The sequence below is a fragment of the Heptranchias perlo genome, chromosome 8 (genome assembly GCF_035084215.1).
Source record: "Heptranchias perlo isolate sHepPer1 chromosome 8, sHepPer1.hap1, whole genome shotgun sequence".
Lineage (NCBI taxonomy): Eukaryota > Metazoa > Chordata > Chondrichthyes > Hexanchiformes > Hexanchidae > Heptranchias > Heptranchias perlo.
This window is the reverse complement of record NC_090332.1, coordinates 24,369,771-24,379,629: the sequence shown is the minus strand read 5'-3', so window position 1 is coordinate 24,379,629 and position 9,859 is coordinate 24,369,771. Positions and strand designations below refer to the sequence as shown.

General features: G+C 46.9%; 1 long non-coding RNA gene across 3 annotated transcripts in view; it reads right to left on the bottom strand.

The window, feature by feature from the left end:
• Positions 1-1,276: 1,276 nt before the first annotated feature.
• Positions 1,277-9,859, bottom strand: part of LOC137324487 (uncharacterized) — a 45,787-nt gene continuing 37,204 nt past the window's right edge. For all 3 annotated transcript variants that reach the window (XR_010963634.1, XR_010963633.1, XR_010963635.1), the window contains one exon: positions 1,277-2,102. This is a non-coding gene — a long non-coding RNA (uncharacterized lncRNA). The remainder of the gene's footprint in view (positions 2,103-9,859) is intronic.

Genomic DNA, 9,859 nt, shown 5'->3' with positions numbered 1-9,859 from the left:
ATTAACAGACTAATGTTTATCCTCTGCTAAAAATTGAACAGTCAGATGTTAGCAATATAAATGGAGAGGTAATTTGGCATTTTAAGAAATGAAAGTTGTTCTCTGAAAGTTGGACACAAGCTGGCTTAGTTATGTGAGTTGAAAATAAAAAGGCCCTTGGAGCTCTTTATGTACACTGAAGGAAATCATTTTGTTTGGCACATTCTCTGTGCATTCCACAGCACTGGCAAAAATAACCATACCAGCGCTCAGCTGCCACCGCATAGAGCCAGAGAAGAAGTTCAGGAGTCACTATTCAAGAGGGACTGTTAAATACTTTCTGTGTACCTTTAGATGACACCATTTACAGTATCCTTTGTGATCCGCTCGTGGTGTTTTACATCTTCTAGCTTCTCTTTTCAAAGCATCAGCAACATTCGCAAGCTGCCACCCGTCCTCCCTGCTGTTCGAAGTTTAGTTTTCAACAGGGATATTGACAGAGTTTGCCTCGGGGTAGATTTCCTTTTTAAGCCCAAAGTAAGAAGGGTATTTCCAAGTTGACTTAACATTCTAGTGGCACGCTGCTTCAGGAGGTTATTCAAACTTTTAAGAAAGTTAAAGCTTTTTTGATTTGAATCAGAACGTTTAGAGCCAATTTCAACCACCCCCCATCCCCACCCGCAGACCCCCACCCACCCCTGGCCAGGTGGGAACAGAACAGGCCAGGGGGTTTAAAGTCATGTCTGCGGCACCCTTCCCGCCCTCCCTCCCACCCCCCACCATTTTAACGCAGCCGTTTGTGGCTGCGTGTCAGGCGCCCGCCCCAGGCAAGCAGGGTCGTAATTAAAAGGTCAAAGTGGAGCTCTCGAGAGCAGCTGCAGAAGATCTGGGGGAAGGAGAGGAAGCAGCAGAGAAAGGAGGGACACATCAGAGCTTTGCAGCAAGAGATGTCAGGGATCAGCTCACAGCTCAGCGGTTCCACAGAGCTTCTCACACCCGGCCCTGAGAACTTACACAGAGCCCCTCTGCAGAACGGTCCTTGACACATTCTTCCCCACTCCCTTCAAGCTGCACCGAAGAACATTCAAACCATTCATACAATTTCGATATCAATTATGTGGAGAGACTCGAGAATTGTTCTCCTTAGAGCAGGGAAGGTTAAGGGGAGATTTAATAGAGGTGGTCCAAAATTATGAGGGGTTTTGAAAGAGTAGATAGGGAGAAATTGTTTCCACTGGCAGGAGGGTCGGTGACCAGAGGACACAGATTTAAGATAATTGGCAAAAAATTCAGGGGGGAAAATGAGATACATTTTATTACTCAGCAAGTTGTTATGATCTGGAATACATTGCCTGAAAGGGTGGTAGAAGCAGATTCAATAGTAACTTTCAAAGGGTGGATATATACTTGTAAAGGAGGAATTTGCATGGTCTATGGGGAGAGAACAGGGGGTGGGACTAATTGGATAGCCCTTTCAAAATGCCTCCACAGGCACAATGGGCCAAATGGCTTCCTTCAGTGCTGTATGATTCTATGATGCTATGAGTTACATTCTGACCCTGCAGACTTAGAAGCTCTATTAAATCACTAGGCAGGCCAAAAGTCCAAAATACGATAAAGGCGATTAATTTAATGCCAAATGTAATAAATGCCTTCCATTCTTTCCTCACCCAGGTGATCAACCCATACTTCTTTTCTTTAAGAAGGTTTCGTAACTCTACTATTCCTATGAGGTGCTCCCCTGATCAGAGCTGGGGAGAAGGCTGCTGTTCCTCATGTGCAGTCCCTTGAGGTGCTCACCTCTGGGTGCTCGAGCCTGCAAGGGCCCGGCCGCAGGCTGCTGCAACTCAGCTGTTGCCAGAGCAATCTGGCCCATCTAGCTAGCTGGTACTAAGACGGATATTGGTTGAGGGGAAGGCCAGTGTGCAGACGTGCTAACGTTCTACTGATTGCTGGACGTTTCTCCACGTGCAGACTCCTCTATCTCGCTATGTATCCTTCGCGGAGTGCCAATGTCTCAGCTGGTGCCTGGGAGGGGAAGAACGCCTGATGATACATCCTCAGAGGGATTGTCCTCTTCCAGGGCCCTTCTTCTGCAGGAGCCTTTTGTTGTTGAGAAGGCCCTAGAACAAAGAGAGATGGGAGAAGGAGTTAGGACGTCAGAGAGAAGCTGTACACCATCAGGTAACAATCTAGAGAACGCAGCTTGACGTTGCTAAGTTTGCTGCATCTGTACTGAGTTGCATGAAGTGATAAAGTAGACACACTGCTTAGATACACCATCAGCCTCTCCTGGCCCAATGATTGTGACCCTGCCTGGGCCAGGGATGTCCAGTTCTTCCTGCTTTGCCTGTGGGACAGCAATGACGTTGGGGACTCCTTCACCCCTCCTGTTTCTCTCCCTGGCATTATGGTCAAAGTCTTGTGCAGAAAGAGAAGGTGAGAGTTAGTGGCCCCAATAATTACGGGGAGGCGGGGAGGGAGTGGGGGCGCGTGTCAGCGGCTGGAAAACCCAGAAATACCGGGAAGGCGGAGGTCCTGCCGAATTTAACAGCAGGACCTCATTAGAATATTTTCATTCCGTTTCCCACCTGGCAGCCGGCCAGATTGACAGGCTGGCCTCTGTCGGGCAGGAAAGCCAGCTGTAGAAGGTAGTAGCCGGGAACTGCTGGGGTCGGTCCTTGGCAACTAGAGAAGATTGGGAGTCGTAGGGGGGGGCGCGGAGCGCGGCAGCGAGGAGGGCAGGGGGTAGGAAGAAATCGTGGAAGGGAGGTAGACATCGTGGAGGTGAGACATCGCTGCGGTTGGATGTCACGGCGGTGGGGAGACATCACTGTGTGGGGGGGGGGGGGGCAGCCGATCGCAGGGGAGGGAGAGATCACAGGGGGAGGGGGGAGGTGCTTGGCCGATCAAGGGGAGGGGAGGCAGATCAAGGCAGCTTTGCCGTGGGAAGCACTCCTGCTCCTCCTGGCTCACAAGCAGTGCTGGAAAAACACTTAACTGCTGGATCCAGCAGTTCTCACCTCTCTTCAGCTGCCGGGTTTCCCGAGCCCTGGGAAACCCAGCCCGTAGCCTTTAAATTTAAATGGCTGCCAAAATCTGAGGGGGGGAGCCTCATTTAAATATTATAATGACTGACCCGCCTCTCGAGAGCAGGTTACTCGGCTGCCCCCAAACCAACCACGGTTAAACCGGGAGCAGGCAAGTTCGCAGCGGGTTGGGGTCGGGTTTCCCATTTTTTGCAATTTAACACCACAACCCCCCCAACCCCCGACCCTCTCCCGCCCATCGTGGTGGTGGTGGGGGGGGGGTAAAAGTCCCCCCAGTGTGTGTGTGTTGAGAAGGTAAGCAGCGATGTATGGGGCTTGGATATGTGGTGCTTGTGCTGTGAGCTGGAAAAGAAGCAAGATGGAATGAGGATAGGGAGGTGATGAATATAAAGGCAAATGTGGGTAATGTGAAGTGAGGAAGGAGTGCTGGGAGGAGCTGATGGTTGTAAAAGTGCTCGGGTGTGAGGAGAGAATGGTGTTAGTGTGAGGTGCGAAGAGAGTAAAGGAATAGGTGAGTGTGTTTGGAATGGACAAGAGAATTGCCTTATTGTGCCTTTGCAATTGTACGTTAAAAGATGTTATGGAGCGGAGGTCCTGGTTGAGAGTGGTACGGGAGGGGGTGAGAGGTGTATTGTGAGGTAATGTTGAGGGAGGTGGAGCGGTGAAGAGGTGTACTCATCTTTGCTGCTCTAGTGAGGTCCTTGCACATATTTCTACGATGAATCCAGGTCTTAGGGCTGAGGCTGCTGGCACTGGCCCTCTCACCTATCTCTGTCAAGGCCTGCTTTACAGTGGCCTTGGGGATGCTCCTGCGAGTGCTGGGGAACGGTACTTCCCTCCATGCCCTCTTCAAACACAATTAGGACCTCCAGGAATTATTAGGAAAGTGGGAGGCAGCCCTCTGACTCATGCCTGCAGCCAGAAAGTCTTCCAGAATTGTTGAATGTAAGGTGCTGGAAATTGTGCAGCTTATACAGGTAGGCTGCCCGATTCTGTAGGCGATCAGGACGGCCACCCACCCTTCAAATGTTGATGAGGCCCAGAAGTTAAGATAGACCAGGCCTCATGCCGATAATGTCATGGCGGCTTGATCTCTGCAACCCCCTGCCCCCACCTCACCCAACCCACCACAAGCACGATACCCGCCCCAGGTTAAAATCGGCCCTTACATTTTCTTCAACCTCTTTTAGTGATTGCACCTCACTTTGGTGCAGGATAGTGTCTCATATAATAGGTTAACAGCTTGGCATAAGTAAAGGGCATCATGGGATAGTTAGCATAGAGGGCTACAGTGAAGGAGGAGGTCAATTTGGGAGTGAGTGTTTGGATTTTATACAGAAAAGAGAATAAAAACAAATAATTCATCAGCAGGGCCACTTGTTTATGATGACAGAATAAGCCAAATTCCATTTTTTTGAAATGTGGGATTCCAAGTACTTTAACCGGTATTTCGGGGAATTGCATCTGTTTTTTTTAATGGAAAAATGAGAGTCTTGTTTGTCAGTATGTTTTACTGATTATTGAGTCAATAAAGTAGTATGATTTGAATAAGATGGTTTAAAAGAAAGGACTAGCTCAGTGAATAAATGCACTATGCAGTGTGGTTCTGGGCCATAGGAGGCAAAGAAGGTCCCAGGATTAATCCCTGGTCTGTGCTCAGTTAGCCAGTCTCAAGCCTCTTTATATTAAAGAGCTGCTTCTCGAAGTGGTTCTGGAATTTCGGCCAGGGCTGCTGATTCTGTGCAATCACTCCCTCTATATTGCGGAATGGATTTCACAGAACTGAAGCAACAGCATCCCCGTACACTGTTATTTAAAAACCACATTTTCAGACTTTGTTTTGTGATCACGTGACCTGCCTCAAAAGCTAGAGTAGTCTGCATAGGCCAGCAAATTAAAAATATAACATATAGCTGGCTGCAAGTCACAGGTAGAGTGCTAGGGAGACTATGAGGGCCAATTCAAAGCTTGGAGAAAGGGGTAAGGGAGACTTAGCTCATGCCAAAAATATTAAAAGGGGGTCCTCATTCCCCCACCAGTGCCTGCAGGTATGACTGGACCATAAAGGCAATCTGACTGCTCAGTCCACCCATGGGCAGAGAAAAATGGCTGCCACTCCTTCTGGTGACAATGTTTGTCCTTGCTACCAAGCCTGCACAGGTGCCATTAAAATAGCAGTCTCTTTTGGTGGGTCTTACAGTTGCCTCGAACAGAGGCAATTCCTTTAATATTTTAACAAAAGCATCTGTTATTTTAAAAAACTTGTTCCAATGCTAGAGGAATCCACTTGGCTGCTTTGAACGAGGCAACAGATTAATGTTTTTCCAGTTTTCTCCCTTCTTGTCCTGATCATAGGAACAGGAGTAGGCCATTCAGCCCCTTGAGCCTGTGACGATACTGACTTTTGTTTGAGTACAGTTCGCAGGTACCAGAAGCCCAAACCCGAGAGGCTTTTCTTCAAGTCTGGACACTGAGTACCAACAGGCTGATTTACTGTTGAATACACCACACCCGAGCTTGATCCTGTTCTCACCCAATATCCAGATGTGCATTTTTAAGGCAAATTGTACTGTTTGGCAACCAGGAGCAGGAACTGTCATCTCTCTTATCTGCCCTAGCTCGGCGCAGAACAGGCATCCAAACTGGAACCTTCTGGTGTGTATGACCATGTGCCATAAAGGGCGATGCCTTTACCCACTAAGCCATTAGAAGCCATACAGCAGCAAATTTATAATTCCTAAGTAGTCCAAAGTAATTCCTACATATCTTATATTAATGTGTCAATTAAGACTGTCTTTCTTCACAAATTTAAGTGTGAATGAGGGGAGGCTTTTGACCAATCTAGCTCACCCCTCCATAGAAACCCACAGTCACAGCATATGCATCACAGCATCCAACTGCCTCTGAAATGTTTCCAGAGTTTTTGCCTCCACTACACAACCTGGAAAAACCACTCTGGGTATTAATCAGTCTTTGCATCAACATGTCTTTCTGACTTCAGTCCTGAACTTGCCCTTTTTGCCATTAAACCCATTTCATTGGCATATTATACCCTCCGATTGCTATTTCTTTTAATTTCTCACTATTTATTTATTTCAGGTGATTCCCAGTGACTCAATGGGTAAATGCATCACCCAGTGGGATAATGAGCCCTACATTTCCAGAAAGGGCCCAGGCTCGACCCCCTGCCTTTGTTAAGTTGGTTGCTCTTAACCAGCGTTGTGTTAGGCGCGCTACAATTGGCCTTTCATGTACTTGGTGTGGGGAGAGGAAAAAAGTACTCATAGAGTTCCTGCACCTTTACTTCCCAGTGACCGCTGCTGAAAAATATGTGTGTAGATATGAGGAGGGGATTGGATTGGGCTCAGCTGTGATGCTGTCCAGAGTTAACTAGCCCACCGACACTCACTTTCCAGGCTCATGAAGAACGCAAACTTGCAATAGATACAGTACAACCGCCATCATCTTAGAAACTGTATGCCAGCACAAGTCAGCCCTTCAGCAGAGAAGAGGAAAAGTATATAAAAACAATTAGTAAAAATGCTAAAACGACTAAACAAACTGCACACAATTGGCAGAAAATCTCAGTTCTGTCCGAAGTTTGATTGGAACGCAATGTTAAATGATGCTGCACAATGTTATAGTGCAAGTAAATCTAAGTCAGGATGTTATCCACTGGTGCAATGAGGGAACTCATAGTATAGATCGGTACTAATCCCATTAACATGTATGAAATAAAGCTTAAATTTAAAATGAGGATGAAGCAAAACTGAAAATGACTCATTCCATGTTATTTGAGTTACTCAGTGAAACCACAGGAAACATCAGGAGAAAGTACATAAATAACTCTTTTGCTCTCTTGTATTGAGTATATCTGAAAGAAATTAATACTCAGTTTTTGTGGCCCTTCTCCATCTAAAATTAATTTATAGACTTCTGAAGATAAGGGGAAGGGTTTGAAGTACAGCAAATGAATTTCAGATTTCAATTTAAATGAAAGCCCGATTTTAACTCCGGGTGGGTTTTGGGTGGGTGGGTGACGAGGTGAGTTGGAAAGTTGCCCGCTTCTCCAGAAATGAGGCCTGGATTAATTTAGTTCCCGGGCTTCACTTAAATCGAGCCAGCTGTTTTCCTGTCCGTAGGTACAGTACATAGAGATAGTATATAAAAACAATTGCTTTGGTGTTTACAAGCACTTTGGTGCTTAAGCTGATAAGGAAAAAAGAAAGAATTGCATTTATATGGTGCCTTTCACAACATCAGGACATCCCAAAGCGTTTTACAGCCAATTAAGTACTTTTGCAGTGCAGTCACTGTTATAATGTATGAAATGCAGCAGCCAACTTGCACACAGCAAGCTCCCACAAACAGCAATGAAATAAACGACCAGATAATGGGTGTTATATTGGATAACCTCCGAAACCAGGCGCTGGGGTCGCGGTGTGTGATTAACCCACGCCCGGTCGTTGAGATGCAGGCAGCAAGTAACATTCATGCTGCCTGGTGTTTTACATGATTGCTGCGAGCGGCCAGGCCCAGCTGCGCTGCTGAGTGGCTTCTCACCAGCAGGGGGCCCCAATATCGCGAGTGGCTAGCACCACTTAAAGGCAGCCTACACCTCTTAAAGGCAGCCTGCACCTCTTATTTGCAAAATATAAGATACGGGTCCACAAAGAGACTAAATGGAGATCAGACATCGCACACGTAAAACACAGATGCAGGTCCTGTCCCTGTGTTTGTTTACAAGCTGCTGAGTTATATTAAAACATTGTGCACTACTAAATCCCACATCCTCCAATCTGGATGCCAGACCTCACCAATCTGCCGATCTGAGTTTGTACCAGGCCTGCGAGACAGCGTACACCAAGGTTCTTTGATGATGCACTAGAGGCCTTGATGCAAGAGGTGGACAGAAAGAGGGGCATCCTATATCCGCAGGGGGGCACAAGGCCCTCTGGACATATGCTGCTGAGGCAATGGGAGGCAGTAGGGAACGAAGTCAATGCCAGACGCATAGCACCATGAACATGGATGCAGTGCAGGAAAAAGTCCAATGCTTTGGCACGAGTGGTCAAGGTGAGTGAGGTCAATTGTCAAGAAGCATCTCCTACCAACTGCACCATTAGCTGCTCCACACACCACACCCCCCATCACCTACATACTGACAAACTCTTCCAATCCGATGCTTCCTCTCACCCTCACACATTACCACTGTTGCAAGCCGCACACCCACAACTCACAGGTCACACACACTGGCAGCTATTCAATCATGACAGGCACATCACCCAAACACCTTGCAGGCCACTCACCAACACATGCTCCGCTCTCTTGCAGGAGGAGGTGGCGCATAACAGGAGACAGCAAATGGCATTGGCTCCATGGAACACGAACCTGCTGTCCTCTCTCAGGATGACAACATACCTGTCCCACCCCTGCCACTCCGCCAGTGCCCCTGCTGTTGCCTGTCAGCTAGCCAGCCCACTCCCTGTAGATTATTGAAGTTCATTATAGGAAGATAGGAACAGGAGGAGGCCATTTAGCCCCTCGAGCCTGTTCCGCCATTCACTGAGATCATGGTTGATCTGTGACCTAACTCCATATACCCGCCTTAGCCTCATATCCCTTAATACCTTTGGTTAACAAAAATCTATCAATCTCAGATTTAAAATTAACAATTGAGCTAGCATCAACTGCCGTTCGCAGAAGAACGTTCCAAACTTCTACTCACCCTTTGCATTTCCTAACTTCACTCCTGCAAGTCCTGGCTCTAATTTTTAGGCTATGTCCCCTAGTCCTAGTATTCAAGTATAGGGGACCTCCAGAAATAGGTACAAATGCATCAGCAGCCAGAAACAATAATCCAGCAACTAACCTGTAACTCCTGCATGGTCCCTTTAAATAGCGCTGGTGGGGTTTCTTCCATGCTGTTTATGACCTGTTCAGCTGTGTGAAGTTATGACAGTGCGTTGCCTGGAGCGTTGAGCTCCAAAATCGCATCTGTCCCTTTAAATCAGCGTTGCACACTGATCTACCGGATATTCTCCCTACTTTACATGCTGCTGGCGTTCGTTATCTACGCGTGCACAAACGTCTTTACCAAGATGGCGTCCGGCGCATGTTACGCTAGAAGTGTGCGGGTGCATTCCGGGTCCTTAGAAGGCTGCGTAGCACCTACAAAACGGGCGCTACGTGGCCCAATTTATAGCCCAATCTGTTTTAGATGCTGGTTGATGGATAAATGTTGGCCAGGATACCTCCCCTGCTATTGTTCGAATAGTGCCATGGGATCTTTTATGTCCACCTGAGAGGGAAGACTGGGCCTCGGTTTAATGTCTCATCCAAAAGTGCAGTATTCTTTTAGTACTGGACTAAAGTATCAGCCTAGATTATGTGCTCAAGTCTCTTGAGTAAGGCTTGAACCCACAGCCTTCTGACTCAGAAGTGAGAGTGCTACCACTGAGCCAATACTGACACTTATGGCAAGCAGGGTATCCTTTGCTGAGTCCTGACACAATTTCTGTAATTTTTTGTAAATTTGGTAAAACTTTGATTTCTATAATGACGTTAAGATACAGAACATGAATGTGACCGTTATATTTTCCCATTAATATCGATGACTACATTTACTTTGCTCAGTTCCTATTGATATTAAAAAGATTCTTGCAATTGTTTGCTAAAAAATGTTGCAGGGACACAATTTGCATGTGGCCTCATCACAATGAAAATGATACATGCCTGTTTAGGCTCTTCTCTCTTCCCCCCTTGAGATAACAAAGGCAGGGCCCCTTTAAATTATCAGGTATCAAATGGTTTCCATATCTGTCGAGGTA